Raw genomic sequence first — 20016 nt, 5'->3', positions numbered from 1 at the left:
TCTAAACTTCTATGAGAGCTTCAGACTCAGTGTTGGTGGAATATATCTCATTTAATTGTAACTTCTTCTGATACGCTTGTGTGATAGTCCAAGTCACAGTAAAAGAAAACGAACAAAACAAACTACTAGGATAATGTGAAAAATGCATATATATTTTCATGCGTGAGCGATGTTATGTCAAAAGTCCATCTGTTAGAGATCTGTCACTACAAAAGAAAAATTTAGCTGATCTTCCTACATTTCTATATTGAAAGGAAGAGATTTTGCAAAGGATGAGATTGGACGTAAAGATTAAGAGCAAACACAGCCTCTGGTCATTGTTTAATTCCACGTAGAACAATTTATTTGAAATATTTTTCCTTCTATATACCCACAACACACCTCTAAAAATAATGCTAGCTACAAAACAAAACTACTAGGATGATGTGAAAAATGCATAGAAATACAGCTTCTTTTTCCTAACAACCTTTCTAAAATGTCAAAATATGCAACAAAAATCATAATGTATCACATCTAAACTCTCAAACAAGCAACAATTAAACCAATGCTTCTTTTGAATGTTTCCTTTTTGAGATTCTGATAAGTTAGATTAAGTCTATTTAGAAATACATGGCTAACTCAAGCTATGGCTAATTCAAGGAGTTAGGAAGTTGATGGCTAATTCAAGGAATAAAAAGACCAATGTTAGAATATTAAATCTACTGTTAGTCTGAGGAATCCAAATTGGAGGTAGGATACCTTTTCTCAAACAGTCAGTCCTCAGTTATTCACGGTGATTAGAGACCAGGAAGACTTCATTTAGTCAGGAGCATTGGAGACTTTCACAGTGGTTTGTTTAGCCACACGTACTTAAGAGAAAGCTCTGACACACTAGTTGGGGTGGTGGTTGTCCTCTTACAGAATCACCCTGTAATCCCCATCACCCATCCTGGACAGCTCCTTTCTGGGCAAGGGACAGGCAGTAAATATTTTAGGCTCTATGGGCTAGATGGTCTTTTTGCAACTACTCAATTCTGCTGCGGTAGCAAGAAAGCAGCCATGGATAATATGTAAACAAATGGGTGTGGCTGTGTTCCAATAAAACTTCATGGATGCTAAAATTTGAATTTCATATGTTCACATAGCATGGAATATTATTCTTATTTTGATATATTCCAACCATTTAAAAATATAAAAATTATTCTTAGTTTGTGAGCGGTACAAAAATTGGTAGTGGGTAGGCTATAAAACTTTCTCATGTCTTCTCTCTGCCATGTCCTGCTTTATTATATAGGTAAATATATAGAGAAATTTCTGACAACAAAGAAAACATTTTGTTTAGATTACCTTCTTAGGTATCAATTTTTAAAACATGAGACCAAACATTAAAAATCATACCAATTATGCCAATCATAATAAAGCAGAATATTTGGAGAGAAGGCACAAAAATAGTTGAGTTCTACAGCATTGACATATGTTTAATTCCTATTTACAGATACATACATATTAATAAGTCCTTTGTTCATGCTAATATTTTTCATTGTCAAGGCCCAAATCAATAATAACATCAATTGATTTTTTTTCTCACAACCTGAACTAAAGTCTTATTAAGTAGTTAGTTAAATCTTAGAAATATAAAAGCTCATCGTATTTTTTGTCACAATCATTTCTGAGCAAACAAAGCAAAACAAATGTGTTCTAAGAAACTAATTATGTTTCCCTCTAGTACTTTTCTCCAATATAACAACAGTTTGCAATTAAATTTTAGAGACTCAAAACACATTTCTGATTTATTAGCCATGTATGACAGACAATGAGAAATGGGCTTCAGCACCCTTTGTATACATTGACTTTTTTCTGTTAAGAAAACTATTTTTTCAAGTAAATGATTGGGCTTTCAATCTGTTAGAAGGTACATATTGATTAATGCATAGTTTGTGGAACAAAGACATCAAACCCTTGCCCTTTAAAGTAACTTATGGAATCTCAAACTACTGAGCAAAGGTTTAGTTGCTATGGCAACAAATAAATCCATAAATGTTGTCACTGCAGAATTATCATTTAAAAGAAGAGCTGGCGGGAAGACAGTAATTTGGGCCCCATTCCTCTGTTCTCAGCCCTTCAAAGTGACTGCTCATAAGTGCTTCCTCACTTGTTGTTTCTACTTCTTTAATAAAGGGTCCTACTTCCTGACTAGGTTCTGTCTTTCCCCTTTGGGAACCTTTCTCTCAAGACCTCCGTAGGGAGGTTCAGCAGCTTAACATGACTGCCATTCATGGAAAAATAGAATAAAACAAAAAAACTGGAAAATATATACACTCCACACACAGAAATGCTGTACTTATGGGGCATACAGACTTTTTAAAGTGAAACACCCCCTCTATGGAAGAGCATACCAATTATGCAGCTAACATGAAGGCAACAAGTTTTCCCTTACCTTCCTATTGCCATATGCCTGTCATTTTCTCCTACAGTTTCCATTCACTGGTTCAAACATGTGTTGCCACTTATTTGCCAGGAAAGGAATCTCTGAACTAGCCCCTTTATGTATGATGAAATGGCAGACGGAACGGAGCCAGAGACAGCACCATTAGCAGTTATTCACACTTCTGTCTTCCCTTAACTTCCTTTTCTCTAAAGTTTATTCCTCACATGCTAGGAGGGATATGTAATCATAAAGACATCCATGACTCATGCTTTAGAATATGGAACTGCAGCTATTCTCTGTAGAAGCAAATGGTTCCCTCTTCCACCGAGCTGCCTTCCTCCTCTACACAAAGACTATCTTTACAGCTTACAGCTTGATCAAACATAGGTGAGGGGCTCCTGTGTCAAATGCTCATCAAATATCAACATTCTTCTCTTTTCTAGTAATCACTGCTAGAGTTTACCCAACATTTAATCACAGTCTTTTAATAAGGCACCTGTTCCATGGGTTCAGGTTGTTAGGGGATTGATAGTCCTGAGCCAAGAGGAGAAAACACCATGGAAATTAGATAAGAGGAAGGGGGTTTCCACCAAAGATGAAGGGGATTTACAGAAGTCTGGTGTTGTATGCACAGTAACAAGAAATGAATGCTTATTTCAGTCTGCATTGATTGTCCGCTTTTGGCTTACTGAAACCGATCCATAGGTCAAGAAACATTGCCATGGATTAATCGTTATGTTATTGTTGAACTAAGTTCCCTAGTCTGTATCTGGCAGACATTACCACTACACTGGCCGCTTCTGAAAAAGAAGATAGGCTAAAAAATAAGCTCTTGTCCATGAGCAGAAAGGAAATATAGTACCTTGAAGAACACACAAATATTACCATTCATACGTTAAGAGATATGGTAAAAAATAAAAAACAGTCCTGCTGAGTGACAGCCCACTAAATCTACAAAGCCAAGTGCAAAGCTAGTTGAATTATGACTCATTCTTTAAAGGAGATGCTTTCAGCTTTTCCAGTCATGAACACGGGTGACTGCAAGTTGCCTAAAAGAACATGCTGTCATGTTTGAACCTGTGAGAGCAAAGAATAAAATATATTAAGTTTAACCATGCTGGCCACATACATACAGGCATTCTCTGGGTTATGAACACCTGACTTGTGAATGTTCCCTCTAGGTAAAAAGCCAGCCTACATTCTGCTCAAAAGGAGGACACCTGGAAGGGCAAGAGCATTTCCAGAGCTACTTAATTTTCTTCAGACTAGTTGGCCATGGATATGGTAGAGAGGTATTCACCTGGAATTCAAAGTGAGAACCTGGAACACCTTTGCTAATAAACGCCATGTTTTATGTAAAACATAGGCTCCCAGCTAGTTTATAAAAAACTAGCTGACCCGCAATACAGTTTAAATTTGACACATTTGCACAAATATTGCTCTCCACTACATGCTGTAATAGTCACATTATGTATAAATCTTACAAGCTTTGCTGTTACTGTGCTACAATATCACCACACTATCACAGTTACCTAAATAGAGGTTTCAGCTTTATTTTGGGTTTAGTAAGCCTCCTTGTGCTGGTCTGAGAATCAATTTTCTACTTAATAACATTGTTTCTATGGAGAAATACCTACAAACGAAACTTTGAAACAGTCTTTTTGCAAGATGGGGAACTTTCTACATTTTGAAGAGTAAAGTTTTCACTTTTGTCCTTGCTGGAAGAATGCAAATTGCCGTAAGATCTATATAAATTAAGCAGTATACCATGTTTCTTCCATGAGCAAAGGAAACCATAAGCAACACAGACTTCAAAAACTTAAAAAGCAAAAACCAAGAAATGCTTATTCATGGAAAGAAGATAACAGCACACAAGGGTAATGTGTCCAGTGAACCGACCCTGCCCTCCCCCAGGCCAGATCGGGCACCAGCCCAGCTTCTCATTAGTGAGGGTACATCTTATACATCCACAACAGAGGAGCAAATGTAACGGAACTTACCTGAACTCCTAAGTGCCACCTTCTCTCACACATTTCCAGATGCAGAACTTCTTCCTCTGCAGGAAAAGGGCACTTCATTTATGTACCTTGTGGAATTCACTTAGTTTTTAACCTGTCTATCTCCTCTTCTGTATCAATACCTCGCCAACCACCTCCTAGCTGTAAATTCCTTGAAGCAGGGGATCTCTTTTATTTTTCACCATATTGCACAAAGTTTTGAATATCATAGCAGAGAGGAAAGGAATTAAGTTTACTGAAGCCTGTTAAAGTCTGGTTCTATGCTAAATGGCTTTTTCTCCTCAAATTTGTCTCATTTAACACCATAGGTGCTTAATAAATGAATGTTGAATGTCTAGTTACCCAGCATCAATAATAATAAAATTGTAAAGCAATTAATAGAAACATTTGTGGATTCAGCAAAGAGGGAGTCAGATTTTTTACCTTCAAAATGCGTTTAGGGTTGGGGATAAAATCTAATTATATTTTAAAATACAAATATATTCTATAAAGGGATGTTGATAAACAAAAATCATGCTTTGGGGCCAGCCCCATGGCCACCACTTAAGTTCAATATGCTCCACTTCAGTGGCCTGGGTTCGGATCCCAGGCATGGACCTACACCACTTGGTGGCCATGCTGTGACGGCAGCCCACATACAAAATAGAGGAAGACTGGCAACAGATGTTAGCCCAGGGTGAATCTTCTTCAGCAAAAGAAAAAAAAAATTCTCAATCAGCATAGAATCTAATTACATTCTATACAGAAGTATAAATCAATTACCTATAGAAGTTAAAAAGTTGTGCAAATCAAAGCACTTGGAGGTTACTTTAGGAAGACAGTCAATTCTGATAACACTAAAAGAATTAGCTACCTGCTTTCATCAAACAAACTACACAATTCTAATAATAGAGAAAAAAAATCCATAAATCCTCATACCTTAAAAAGCTATCATCTAGTTTTTGATTAGGGATAAAACTTAAAGTTCTACAAAACAGACAATAATATTTTTGAACTTACCATTCAAAAATACCTAGATCCTAAAAATTCCATTGCTGGAGACAGAGATACCTGAAAGCAGAAGGCTGTGTCCTGATAGCCCCCAGATATCCTCATGGGGAAGAACAGACACACAGAGCATCGCGTATATTCTAAGCAAGGCATGGTCCCTCCTCGTCCAATCACCATGACAGCCCTCCACCTCTTCTTGGGAACAGCCCGGAGGCGTCGCTCGCTGCATGAAGGCTGCAAAGGCCATCACACACCGAGGCCATGAAATGAAGACCTGACTTGGGATGAGGGCTGCAGACGTATTCACCCGATCTTTAAGAACTTCAAGTCATTTCCTCCCTAAAATCATCTTTCCTCAACCCCCTGCTGAGGATGAAGGAACTGCAATACAGTGATAAGGAAAACACACACACATACACACACAAACAGCTACTTTAACACACTTATACACACATGCATGTACTTGCATTTATCTAATTAACTGCTGAAGAAAGATAATGAATCAATAAAAATATGCAAACAGAAATCATGGTTTCTCTGATATTTAAAACAAATTTAGTCACCAAATCATAAAAAAAGCCATGATCTGGCAATAAAATATGGTAACATCCCAATAAATAGCCTTCGGCAGGTGACTTGTTTCTTCCAACTAGAAAGTTTAGGCTTTAGCAAAATCAGAAAATACTGCCGGCAGAATCCTCAATAACATTTCTATTCATTGAACCTCTTCAATTTTTTTACTACTTTGTCTCTACTCTAAAATTAGTTTCCATTTTTTATGGGTATAAGAATGATAGTGAATTAACAGAAAAGGAACAGTCTGGGGAGAAAGAAAATAAGTAATCTTATTACACGAACTTTTTCTAAATCAAAACTATAGCATATAGAAACATGAGCCAGCAGGTCAGCATGATGAACTTCAATGTTACTTACAGCTGAGATTCTTAAGAAGCACTTACACCATATTCTCATCCAAAGTTCATGAATCATCACATTGACCCTAAAATTAGAGATGTGACATTCTCCACATGAGCTAAAGAATTTTAGCTCATGTATTATTTATGGAGTCAGTAAAGAGGCCTAAATTCACTTTGTCAAACAGATTTAATGTTCTATATGAGAAAGCAGAACAAATTTAGCCCACAGAAAAATGCCATATTATGTCTAGAGAAAAAGATCAACAAGTGACACAACATTAATATTCACTTTCCACGGGGAAAAAAGAAATTTCTGATTTTACCAATAAAGCATTACATCTATCACTTCTATTCCATAGCTACTAAAGGCTAAGGCTAAGGAGGAGTCCATAAAAGAATGGCAAGGATTAGAAAATCAGTGGGGACTTTTCTCCTGGAAAAATGTTTTAGTTTGAAGACTGATGGACTTAAATGCCACAAAGCTTTAATCCTGATCACCTCTCATTTTCTGGGCAGAAAAAAATGAATATTATACATTTGTAGGACATAACAGAATTTCAAATATGAGAGTTTCCTAAGTTCCTATTTTGGCCTTAAAATCACTTCATAGAAAAATGGGCCACTCACTCACTGAGAACTATATACAGATCATCTAGCAATTTAAAGAAAGTAGTATGAAGGTCCAGACCAGCTGAATGAGTTGGTTCTTGCAATTCACCCAGTCTGTGACCACTGTTGAAATATGTTGAGCACAACATCTCTGCAGCTATCTGTGTGGGCATGAGTATCAGTAGGGATCTCCATACTCTTTATGGAGAAAATTACAGGGCAACAGTATACCCAGAATTTACACAAAAGAGAATTTAGAATAATCCACTGAGACCATTTGACTCACACTAGTGTGACCCTATGTCTAGGTCAAGGATAAAATCTGATTGGGCTATAAACCAGCCATGTTACTTTCCTTCCCTCTGACAGTTCCAGCCAATAAGATATAAGGGCACATCTTTGTGGGAGAGAGAGAGTTATGGGAAAGGTCTCCTTACTCCTTAGGAGACACCACAAGAGATGGTCCTCTCTTTACCTGAAGGTGCTGTACGTCTGGATGCGATGCTTGAAATTACTGAGGCCATCTTGCTACTAGGGTGACAATGATGCTATCCAGGGGAAAAGGCTAGAGCCACAAGAACCCAGAGAAAGAGGCAACATGTCACATCTGGAGCCTGCCCCAAGTTTGGAATTTTCATTGTGAGAGGATATATTTCACCACTGTTTGAATCCAAAGGGAGTCCAGGTTTTCTGCTGACTGCATCTGGAAGCATCCTAGCTGACGTGTCATTTCCTCTTGGTTACTCACATTCTAGACTACTTGGAAGACCTGGGGTACTATTTTCAGGAGAGTTCTCAATGGAGGCAAACAAGCTAAAGTCACCATATCCTAGGAGTTCTTCCAAGATGCGAAGCCATCTTACATTACACGATATTCTATACAAAATTAGAGACTGGCCTAGTGCTCTGTGAAAAGCTCCTGAATTCAAGATGGGAATAGCTTTCTGAAAGTGGCCCATGAGAACAATCTCTCTCTGAAGCACCTGGAATGAGACGTCAACGACACCCGATTTCTCAGAGTGGTTCAGTGAAGCGCAGAGGAGGCTTCCTTGAACTCTCTTACACCATCTCTCCTTACACTGGTCTCCGACTAATGTGTGTTTGCCTAAACTAAGAAGTGACAACTGTAAAATGCCAGGAAAATAATGACATTTAATAAATTTAACTAATAAGTAGAAGTGGGTCATACCTATCCTAGACGGCAGATCTATATTCCTATTAACGTGTGGACCTAAGAAAGGCTAAAACTTAAAAAGTTCAAGTTTTGCTAATAATTGAGCTTATATTTGAGACAACGTTTATATTACCTTGCAGCTGAAAAATTGCTGGTGGCCAATTAGTATACTGAATAACGAATGTAAATGCTAAGATGTAAAACCTTAAGAGGTTAAGCTAAAACTCTGTTTCTTAGAATAAAAAGCCAAACGATTGGCTCTAATATATTAATTTGAAATAGTTCCTATGTAGTTTTTAGGTTGGTTTTCACTATTAGATTACATCATGCTAAGGTGCACTTCTGATGGTGAAAGTGATTAGCTACTCTAAACTACTGTCTTACTAAAAAAAAAAACCCAAAAAACACTTAAAGTGCTAAATAAAATGAATAAAATATTTTAAAATATACATCCCTCAGATGGCAAGTCATTAAGAAATATCCAAAGGCCAAGGATGGAATAAAAGTGAAAACCAGCAAGGTAAGGAAAGACCAGAAGCTGGCTTTCGTTTTGCATTTTTTGAACTCTGTGGACTTAAATTTTAGTTTTCATGGCATCATAGAGTACAGAGGAAAAAGCCCAGGATCCTCCCAGCCCCACACAAAGCAGGGAGTGCAAAGAGGTAAACTATCAGTGTAAAGGTGATTTAGTAACGTAACTGACCTCTAGGAACTGCAAGTGAAAAGTGCTCTCCTTGAACTAGGGCATTGGGAGTAAGGGGAGAAATAAAGTACTCTGAGAATTTGTAATAACAACTAGCCCACATGATATTTGCAGCCCCAATTCATACTAACTGGGTGGTCCAAAAACAAAAAACAAAAAAGCCTGAGCCTAGAGATTCTGGGCTGAAAATACCCCCTGGTATCTGGCAAAAAACAAATGCAAATCTTCTCTGGAGGAAGCCACCTTCAACCTGGAGTTCAAAGAATTCCCACATATAAAGTTCTAAGATGTATGAGCTCATATTAAAAAATCCAAAAACACACTAGAAAATAATGCACAAGGATCAGAACCCAGAGAAATGATAGCAGAATCAGAGCCGCTGAGATTTAAAGACCTCAGATATTTAAATTATCAGACAGCTTGTAAAACATACTTAATATGTTAAAGATAAAAAGGGGGATTGAAATTTCTAGTCAAAAGAATAATAGACTATAAAGGGCCAAGTGAATCAGGAAAAAAAAACCTTTCAGAAATGAAAATTGTAATTGCAGATCAGCAATGAGAATTAGTGAACTGGAAGACAAATCTGAAGAAATTATATAGAATACAGCCTGAAGAAAGAGAAAGAACAACGGAAAGAGCAGTTAAGGGATATGAACAACAGAGTGAGAAAGTCTAACGTGCCTAATCCAAGCTTTAAAAGGTGAGGAGAGAAAAAACTGTTCAGAAGCTATATTTGACAAATTTATATCGGCTGAGAAATTCCTACAACTGAAGAAAGACACCAGTCTATAGATTCAGGAATCTCAATGAAACCAAAGAAGGATTAAAAGAAATTTATACTTAAGTACATCACAGTGAAATTGCAGAATATCGAAGACAAAGGGAAAATCGTAAAAGCAGCCAGAGAGAAAAAGAATGACAATTAGACTGATAACCGACTTTTCAACAGTAACATGGGAAGCCGGAAGATGGTGGAATAATAGTTTCAGTGTGCTGACAGAAAACAAGCGTCAACCTAGAAGTCTATACTCAGGAAAAATCTTCCTAAGAACAAGGGTGAAATAAAGATGTGTTCAAATAAATAAAAAGAGAGCATGTGCAAAGAGCAGACTTCCACTAAAAGAAGTTCAAAGGATGTATTTAGATTGAAGGAAAGTGATCCCAGATGGAAGTCTGGAATAAAAGAAGGAATGACGAGCAAAGAAAGTGGTAAACATGTTGGTACATCTAAACCAACATTGACTAAAAGAACAATAATAGCTGACGACAACGTCTTGTAGAATTAAAAAAAGACTGAACTATAAAATAGGACAACAATAATATGTAAATCGGGAGAGGATGCTCAGAGTTAAAGTGTTCCGAAGTTCTTAAATTTTTTGGAGGATGATTAAAATAATGGATCAGCTTTAGACTTTGACAATTTAACTCATAAGGTGGAATTTATAGGGTAATAAATTCCTAATAAAATAGGAATAGTGTGTAACTTACAAAGTAGAGAGGGAGAAAATGAATAAAAATAAAATTCAAAAGAAGCCAAGAAATGAGATAAAACAATAACAACAAAAAAAGTAGTTAAAAAAATAGAACCATTAAATAAGATGGCAAAAGTAAATTCAAATACATCAATAATCATCTCTAATGTAGACTAAATGCTCATGTTAAAAGACAAAGATTGCCAGACTGTATTAAAACAATTCTAACTACAATAATAATTCCCAACTATATGCTGTTCACAAGTGACTGAAACATAAAAATACAGTAAAGTTGAAAGTAAAACACTGGAAAAAAGACATTATCAGGCAACCAGGAATGAAAAGAAAGGTTATACAGCTATGTTAATATGAGACAAAAGGGACTTTACGGTGGAAAGCATCTATAAACAGTTATTATATAATGTGAAAAGACTGCATTTCCTAGGAATAGTTTGAATTTACGTATACCTAAAAGTATGGTCTCAAATATGTAAAGCAAGAGTTGACAGAAACACAAGGGCAGACTAATCCACCACCACAGAGGAAGACTCTAACACATCTCTCTTAGTCATTAATAAACCAAGCAGACAAACATCAGTAAGGCTGTAGAAGATTTTAACAACACAATAAGCAGGGTTTATCGATATAGAGAACACTGTTCTTAACTCCTACAGAATACACATTCTCTTCAACCAGACAGAGAACTTGTATACAAACTAACCACATGTGGGACCAAACAGCAGATCTTGACAAATTGCAAAAGTACATAGCATACTGACCATATTTTCTGACTCTTAATGTAATCAGTGATAGAAAGATTTCTCCCCCTACCCAAAACATAAGTTTAAAAATTAAGAAGAACAATTCTAAATAACTCATGAACCAAAGAGAGAGATGAAAGCCCAGTAAGATCCTGGGGTGGCGAGGGGGTGAAACAAACTAAATTCTTAGCAGAGCTATTTTTGTAATGAAATTTATGAAATATTAAAACTGACCCTTGGGGGCTGGCCCTGTGGCCGAGTGGTTAAATTCGCACACTCTGCTTTGGCAGCCCAGGGTTTCTTGGTTTGGATCCTGGGAGCGGACCTATACATGGGTCATCAGGCCACGCTGTGGTGGCATCCTACATAGAAGAATTAGAGTAACTTAGAACAGGATATACAACTATGTACTGGGGCTTTGGGGAAAAAAAAGAAAAAAAAAAAACTGACCCAATGAAGACATAAAATCCTTTCCCTGGAAGATGGAAAAGTGAAGATAAAGTGTCTGTCTCAACAAAATGCATTCTGAGAAGATTCTCTTCTCAACTTTACCTTCCACAATGAGTAAACAAAATTCCTGATGGGTACGTAGATAAGAAGGTGTACCTAAAACATCAAGAGCCTCCCACCATTTTCAGTAAAGGATCTAACAGGCCCCCTGCAAAGCACATTATCAAAACCAACCAACCAACCAAACAACCAAACAACCAATTCATTCATTCATTCAGTCAGTCATATTCAGAGTTTTTGAGTGTGTGTGATATAAGCGCCTTGGGAGACCGTTACCCAGCTACCAACTTTCTCTCTGGGGAAACTCTTTGGTAAAGTACTTGTCAAATAAATGGCTCAAGAGAGCCACCTTTGAGCAGTCATTCTAATATTTAATAAGACTAAAAGAAATTCTATTTAATTAAAACTTGATACATGTATTTTATTTTTATTCTCAGAGAATACATTTAAAATTTTTCAAAAAAGGCTGCTCCACACCTTCACTTATGCAAACGTTACACCTAAAAGAAGCAATAATATATGACAAGGTTGGCATACTCCCAGTTCTACTTCATATGTATATATTGTACTTTAACATGCAACTGAAAAGGAACTTTCTAACAATGCCATGGTTCATTTAAACTGATTTCAATATATTACTCAACTACTCAAAAGTTGTCAATAGCACCCTACTGTCTAAACCAGTAAGTTAAAACCAAAACCCCGCTGCTTGAATTTTAAGGTCCATTCCTAGTCTGGCTCCACCTTATGTGACCACCTTCTCCTCCAGGGCTACAACGTCCACCGCCTGCACAGCCATCTGCAGAGGCCCAGCACTGCTCAATAAGCGCCAATCAGTGACTCCAGTCACTCCAGGGTCCCTTTGCTCTGCCATTCTCCCTCCCAGATTTCCTCACTCACCATTCAAGGTCCAGATGAACTTTAACTTCTGTTACGAAGACCTCCCATATATTTCTAGACCCGCTGACACTTTTACAAAAATTCGTCCCTTCACTAAACTTAGCATCCCTATTTAATACTAATTGTTTCTGGGGCTTTTTTTCATTTGTTTGTTCTATCTACCCATCAAAATCTGGGCAGGAACATACTTTATACTCTCTGCCTCCCTTGTATGAACTCGGTATAGTGATAAATACACAGAAGGTGCTTAACAAACAGTTGCTGAGTGCCTCTTAAAATAACACAGTAGATGCAGGGGGCCAGCCTGGTGGTGAAGTGGTTAAGTTCTCATGCTCCGCTTTGGTGGCCCAGGGTTCGCCAGTTCAGATCCCAGGCATGGACCTATGCACTGCTTAGCCAGCCATGCTGTGGTAGGCATCCCACGTATAAAATAGAGAAAGATGGGCACAGATGTTAGCTCAAGGCCAGTCTTCCTCAGCAAAAAGAGGAAGATCGGCAGCAGATGTTAGCTCAGGGCTAATCTTTCTCAAAAAAAAAAATCTTATCAGTATTGAGTTGATTTAAAAGTACAAAGCCAAAATTTAATACTGTAAATAGCATCTTGTGGCATTCTGCACACACATTCACCTCAGCGGCTATGAAATAAATGGCATAAAAAATGAACCCGAGCTAACAGTCAATGCATGGGGGTAGTTTGCACATGATCACCGTCTCTTTCTCCTGCTGGATTCAAAGCACTTCTTTCCTTCATTTCCTCACTCATTAGCTTTGTGGAATGCCCACTCTGTGCAGGGTATTGTGCTAAGACTCATACAGAATGCCACAAAGCAGGAAGGAAGTTTGAGGCATCAGAGGTAGAGCTCTGGGTAGAGTGTTTGGCACACAGTAGGCTCTCCATGAATGACACCAATTACCTTCCCTTCCCTTTCCACTCCCTGGAACATCTTTATGTAAGTGGCATATTTGGCTTAAGCTGACTACCAGCAACATACAGATCTCCAATTTAAAAGAAATGCAACAAAAAGACTGCATTTTTAACCAGTAAAGCGGATCACTAGCTCGTAATACTTCAAATTAGTTCTGTAGTTAGCATAAACCTAGGTAAATTGCTCTAACATTAATTAGAATTTCAGACACATTCTTTCTGACAGTTCTAATCACATTGTGTAATCAAGCCATATTTGATTTTTCATGTTTCCCAACACAGACATGCAAACCTATAAAACATATTGGCTGGGTCATCGATTTACTGTTGTCCTTGGGGCAAGTCCATTAACCTCTCTGAGCTCCAATTATCTCATCTATTTAAAAAGTGGGCACCAGGGGTGAGAGTAGATGTTTTCTAAGGCCCTTTATACACTAAAATGTGATCTTAGGAAAAGATTATCCTTCATAATAAAACTCAAAGAACATTTCTTATTTCTTAATTGTTCATTATTTTTCCCAGTGAAGAAATCATTAGCCATAATAAAGGGAACTGAATCATTTAGTCTGTAACACCACCACTAACTGCTCTACGAGACCCTTTTATTCTGTCCTGGGCTTTGGAAGAAGTTGTCCAACTGAAGGAAAGGATTTTACATTTAGAAGCTACCTTCATATCAAGCAATAATCGACTACAAATAATGGACAAAGCAGAATTGGGAACCGGGGGCGGGGGTTAAAAAATGTCTCTTTCATGAAAATAATCTTAGAATGAACCATTTTTCTCTTAGTTTTCTTTACTTCCTAGATGCATTATTTCCTCAGGCCTTCTAGACCCATTTCAATGAGTTTATATGATTAAAAGTTTATTCTCATTCATTGCTCTATTTGAATTTCCAATGGTAAAAGAAAACATAAATTCAGCTCACCCATGTTTTACCCTTACTTGGCCAACATATTCCAATGGCATCCTAAACTGTTCCAATGACTTCCAACTAATAAAACCTTTCAGTTGTACTATGAACATATGGCCTTTCTCCACAACTATTTAGCCTGAAATCAAGCTCCACAACTATATAGAAAAATCCGTCAGAGTGGTTTCTTTAAAAATGCATTACTTAAAAAAGATATGGGGTACAAACTGCTTGACAAGGTCCCTTTAAGAATGAACTGGACACTGAGCACTGAGAACAATCTGTACTGGCAAGGGACACAGAAGATGACCTCATAGGTCTTTTCCGTCTCTAATTTTTGTGATTCGAGGATTTTTTTACTTCTGCAGTAATACTTGTGAGTTCAACAATTTCTCAAAACTATTATTAGTCACCAAGGAAACACAAAATGTTTGCAGGAATAAATAAGCAAACGGACTGGACCTAAATAGCAGGCTTTTCCTGCTGCGCATTAAATAAGCTTATGGCTGTGTCATATTATCAATTGTTTATTCTTTCCAGTCATTCTGCTCACCTACTGGCACCCTCACGAGAGGCCCACAGCCAACACATAGCATCCCATGTCAACCAAGACCAGGAGGTCTCTGATCAACAGAAGGGTCTCTATTAAACACAGACGTCCCTGTTTCACTGGGAGAAGAACAAGACCAGGGCAATGTCAAGGGGATAGCAGGCAGTGGCTGGCTTTGTGACCACCATTGCTAGGGAAAATATGTACATATATGCTTTTAAAGACCCAATGTCTACAAAAAAGCCATAAACATGATTAAATATATATATAATAAAGGTAAAAAGTCAGATACACAATACGCACATACGGCCCACAGTATGAGAACAATTGTTTTACAAATGCTCAGAAAAACACTAGAGGGAAAAATTGTTAACAGTTAGCAGTATGCATATGGTAATACTAGGTGTAAACGTCTTTTCTACTTTTCTGCATTTTCCAAATTGTGATGGGTGCTGAAATATTTTTAAATTAATTTTTAAAGCCACAAAGTATCATTTATTTTACTGTTAATAACAGGCTTCCCACTCCCTAGTATCACCACTGGCACTGCTGCTGTAATCAGTCCGAGTTAGCTCTCAAGGGTACTGGCCCCTGTCTAAAAGCAAAGTCAGGTGAAGTATGAATAGTAATAGCTGAAGAGCTTCTGGAAACTTCAAGGACCATGAAGGCCTGCGACAGGAGACCTGGGCTGCAGATGAGAGTGAGAGGATCTATATGTCAATCCAAGTTCACTGCAGCCTAGTAACTGCTGGTGAAAGGCTCTCGGTGCACAGAGTATGTGCTGTGCTGCCTGGGATGTGATCTATTTTGTGTGGGCATTTACGTGTACAGAGCCAGGCAGATCCACCTGAGGAAGAGAAAGAAAAGTGAAGACGTTGGTTAGAAAACTGATGGTCCCTGGCATGGAGAGAAGGTGCTTATACCCTCAGAATTCCCTTTTGGCTCCACATTCTACAGCTGCCCACCTGTGGCTCTCAGTCCCTTCAGCCTTTATCCTAAATTGTGTAGCAGCAAAGAGATCAGCACCACATGCATGTCAGGCTTGCCCAATGTTCAGAGGCAAAATTGCTGTGTAAGAAGCCTGCCAGTAAGGTATCAGAACGTTCTGTGAGGTGGAATACCTTAGCACCAAAGGCTCATACTCTGGCCAATCCAACAGCAGCCTAATGCAATGCAGGACCACATGCCCCTCCCCTTGCCATCCTGGACCTCTCCCCACTCCTATGTATGTTCAGCTTCTCATACAGGAGCCTGCCCATAATAAGAATTGTTGTTTTTGCACGTTATAGTGTTTCCACACATACTATTTTATAGAAGCAAAGGAGCGAACGTTTCACATTCAAAGTTGGTGTCACCACCCCACAGCTTGAAGCAGAGCTTCCAGGGAGCAGAGCACATCACGCCTGAACTGATGGAAGAATCAGGAATGAAAACTGTGGGCAGAGGCAAGAAAGGTTAGTTAATTATGAATACTGCTTCTCTGGCACTTGGATGACTGAAAGACTTTCCCAGTCACAAGAAGAAACCAAGGCAGGAAGAGAGGACATGGAAGAAAATAAGAGCGGTCACTCACAGAAAGAAATTGGCTTCGACATGCTTAGTAACATGTTAATGGTATTTAAAACAGTTAAATAATGACGACATTGTGGACATTACTAATAACGCCCACTGCTGTGGTCATTCTAATAACCTCCTAGCATTAGCTTGAATGATGGGAAATTGCTGATATTCAACAGTTTAGGACTATCTAACAAAAGGGATTTCATGTGGTGCAACCAACCAATACTTCCTCATTTCCAGCCCTGTTGCCTATAAACCTTTCCTCCACATTAGAAAGCAGTTAACTTAGCAGAAAAATCCCTCTGTATCATTATCATTTCCAAATAACAACTTAAATTATTGCTGATTTAGGTCATAAATTCAGATTACCGACTGTAGCAAGGACTTAATTTGTAGGTATTCTTATTTGTAGGAAATTCCTGATTATAAAATGAGAGGAGAGTTACATGGTAATGGGACAGAACTAGGCTAGCAAGAAAAATTTTCTGAAGCAAGACTGAGACACAGTGGTCACAACTCTGTTTATTCTTTTCATAATAAATATTTGTCAGAAACTAAGAGAAAAAAGATTTGGTACGAAGAGGGAAAGAAATAAAAGTCTACTCAACAACTCATGTGGCCAATGGAGAACAATGCCAACTGCTGGCTGGAGTGAGCAATACAAGTCCCAGGGTGCTCTTGTGTCAGTTAGATCAACATCCCCCATCCTCAAGCCCCTTGACTCTCATCTGTAGGAAAACTGTCATAATATTCTAATTTTCTTAGAACAAGACATGTTGCCAACATCCTCAAGCAAACTATCTTACTAAAGAAACAAATCTATGATGTCTCCAATGTGAATGACACTCCCTAGGGTTATTCAGTGCACAATCAGGATGGCCCTGGTGTGCGGCCTGCGAAGAGGGTGAGTCTTGGTTTTCCTAGATCAACATTCAGTCGGGAAAATAAAGATACGAAATTCTCAACTAAATCACACTTCTTTACTAGCAACGCCTCTGAGAGATTCTGAGCAAACCATTAAGAGAACACGAGTCTCAGGCTGTACACAGATACAGTGGTTCAAATCCCTGCAGTCATTACTTTACCAGCAGTGTGACCTTGGTCAAGCCACTTTATCCGCCCAAATGTGTTTCTTCATCTGAAAGGTATAGAAAATATCACCTCAAAATGTGTTGTGCAGATTAAATAATGGAGTGAGTGTGGCGCACTAAGCACAGTGACTGGCATGAGCTAAAAGCTCAACAAATGTGAGTTGTTATTGTTTCCCGAAGAGAGCGGTCACATACCACGACCTCAGTTGGAACCCTGAGTCACAGCTGGGTCAGAGACTAGTGCTTCAGGGGGTGATAGCTCCAGGCAAGGCACCCGAGGAGGAGGGTGCAAATCCTCTCTTCTCCTGCTTCAAGGACCCTAGACGAGTCTTGTATCCACTTAACTTCTCTATTTTTCACTTACCCCAACTAAAGAAAAGGAGGAAATAATAATGACATACTTTACAGAGGAACTGGGAAGTCAAAAGAATGAAAAGAAATGCAAAGCAAGAGGACAAAATTACGAACTAAAAGGCAGTGTCAAATGTCAGGAAACCTCTGTACTCACCAGAGGGGAAAGGAGGCAAAAGAAGTTATAAAAATGCTAGTTTTGGGGTAAAGATACTTTATATTACCAGTTTGGAGTTGAGATCCAGGTATTTATGCTTCTTGCAACTTGTGTAACATTTCATCTCATTTGTAATAAATCAAATCTAGCACAAAAGTCTCAAAAAGGATGTTTAAGAAGTATGAGGCAAGCACAGGGGACTAAAAAACTCAACTGCACCTCATAAGTATAAGGTAGAGTAATAAAACTAACACACATCTAAAATGTCAATACAAAACTGCGAATCAAAGATTAAACTTTGAGTTCAGCTGAAGGGTACGCTCATTCACTTCCCTTAGAACAGTCTACGTGAAAAGCGGGGATAAGTTTAACTTAGGTTTCTTGTAGACAGGCACAGTGATGTAGAACTGTCAAAGTGACCCCAGTTTAGCAAGGATGACACACTTTTGTTTTGTGCCCTGCATCTTCTTTCCACGCCATTTCCACTAACTATACATTCTCTGCAACCAGCCTCTCTCCACTCCACACTAGGGAAAAGAAACAAGCAGACTATTTTCATTATTCCTGTTTGACAAAACATATGGAAACAATAGTTCTATACACATATGCACATCATAATAGGAAGCAATCCTATTTTAACGTAATTTAAAAAGAGTTAAATAGACTCAAGTTATTAAAACTATTCGATTCATTTGAAGCTTGCAAATAAGGCAGCCCCATCTCTAATTTATTTAGCAGATTCATATAATTGGCTAGGACTTTAGAGATTACTTCTCCTATTGATGTGCAAAATAATTAGAAGGCTAATTCTCATTTACCAGAAAAAGGATTTATACAAGTAACTCTGCCCCATTCTAGTGGGGAACAGGCTTAATTCAGTCCTATTTGGTCAGTTTCTTTTCTTCTCATGTTTTTTAAGTTTTGTTTGTTGGTAGAAGAGAACAAATGGATTAAAATTGGTTCTAAAGTTCTATTTTTATACTTTGTCTTGAAAGTAGCGCACAAAATATTTAATTTCCTTAATAAATATTTTCCCTGCCAAATAACTTGATTAGTTTTAACCACTTTCCTTAAAACACAGGCATGCAGAAATGAGAAACAGGGAGGTTCTTTCAGGAAAAACACTGAAAAAATAAGATTTCATCTGGCCTTCCCATCATCACTTGAAGAATTGTTTGGTAGTTACATCATCAGGAAATAAAATACTATCCTCTGAGGACCCCTACTCTTTACAAAGAGGAAAAAGAAGGTTTGAAGTCTAAATCACCCCCGGAGATGTCTCCAAAAAGAGAAAAAAAAAAAAGACTTCTGGCTTCCCTCTCCCGCCTCACCCCAGCCACCAAACAACAAATACAACATTAAAAGTTATTTACAAAAGTTAAGTAAGAGGATGCGTATTTGAGAGTCCGAAGCCGTAACAGACGCTTTAGTGCCCCAGAGGGAGCGCAGTCGCGAGCGGACGACCGCGACCCCCAGCGACCGCGCGAGCCCGGCAGGAGAGCCCGCGGCCCGCCGCCCTCGGCGGGGAGCCGGCCGCGCCGCGTTCACACGGCCGGGCGTCGCGGGCCGGGCGCGCCGCTGTGCCGCCGCCTCCTCCGCGGCCGTCCGTCCGCGCCCGCCGCCGCACACGCGGAGCGCCTTATAAGGCAGCGCGGTGACGTAACGCCCTAGGCCGGCGCGCTCGGGCCCCGCTCGCATTGTTTGGGCGACTCCCGGAGCGCGCACAGCCCGCTCGCAGCGCGGCGCGACTCCGTCCCCCGGCCCGCCGCCCGCCCGCCGGCGCAGGCAGCCCAGGTAAGCCCGGGAGCCGCTCCGCTCCGCTGCAGCGAGGGCTCTGCTGGTGGAGCCAGGCAGGACGTAGGTGGCTTTAGAGTTATCAGCATCACCAACTGCAGACAGGTTTCGAGAAGCGCGGCCAATGAACTCTAGGTTCAAAACCTTCTCCAACTCAAACACAACTTGAAAGTAAAAGTTTTCTCCGACGGGAAGGCAGATTGGGGCTGTA

General features: G+C 39.0%; 3 protein-coding genes across 14 annotated transcripts in view; 1 reads left to right on the top strand and 2 right to left on the bottom strand.

Moving 5' to 3' along the window:
• Nucleotides 1-20016, bottom strand: part of COL8A1 (collagen type VIII alpha 1 chain) — a 494271-nt gene that overhangs the window by 270491 nt on the left and 203764 nt on the right. Inside the window, exon 5 of one of the 7 annotated variants that reach the window (XM_070508615.1) lies at nucleotides 4408-4463. The exons of the other annotated variants lie outside the window; for them this stretch is intronic. The gene's annotated coding sequence lies outside the window, so the exon portion shown is untranslated. The remainder of the gene's footprint in view (nucleotides 1-4407; nucleotides 4464-20016) is intronic. 7 annotated transcript variants of the gene reach the window in all.
• The window catches only part of CMSS1 (cms1 ribosomal small subunit homolog), a 362379-nt gene that overhangs the window by 289108 nt on the left and 53255 nt on the right, over nucleotides 1-20016 (bottom strand). The window lies entirely within an intron of this gene.
• FILIP1L (filamin A interacting protein 1 like) overlaps nucleotides 1-20016 on the top strand; it is a 297674-nt gene that overhangs the window by 228654 nt on the left and 49004 nt on the right. Inside the window, exon 1 of one of the 5 annotated variants that reach the window (XM_070508613.1) lies at nucleotides 19411-19805. The exons of the other annotated variants lie outside the window; for them this stretch is intronic. The gene's annotated coding sequence lies outside the window, so the exon portion shown is untranslated. Of the gene's footprint in view, nucleotides 1-19410; nucleotides 19806-20016 lie in introns of those variants that run through there. 5 annotated transcript variants of the gene reach the window in all.

Source organism: Equus asinus, chromosome 5 (genome assembly GCF_041296235.1).
Source record: "Equus asinus isolate D_3611 breed Donkey chromosome 5, EquAss-T2T_v2, whole genome shotgun sequence".
Classification (NCBI taxonomy): Eukaryota; Metazoa; Chordata; class Mammalia; order Perissodactyla; family Equidae; genus Equus; species Equus asinus.
Note: the sequence above shows the minus strand (reverse complement) of the source record. Positions and strands in the feature narration are given on the sequence as shown.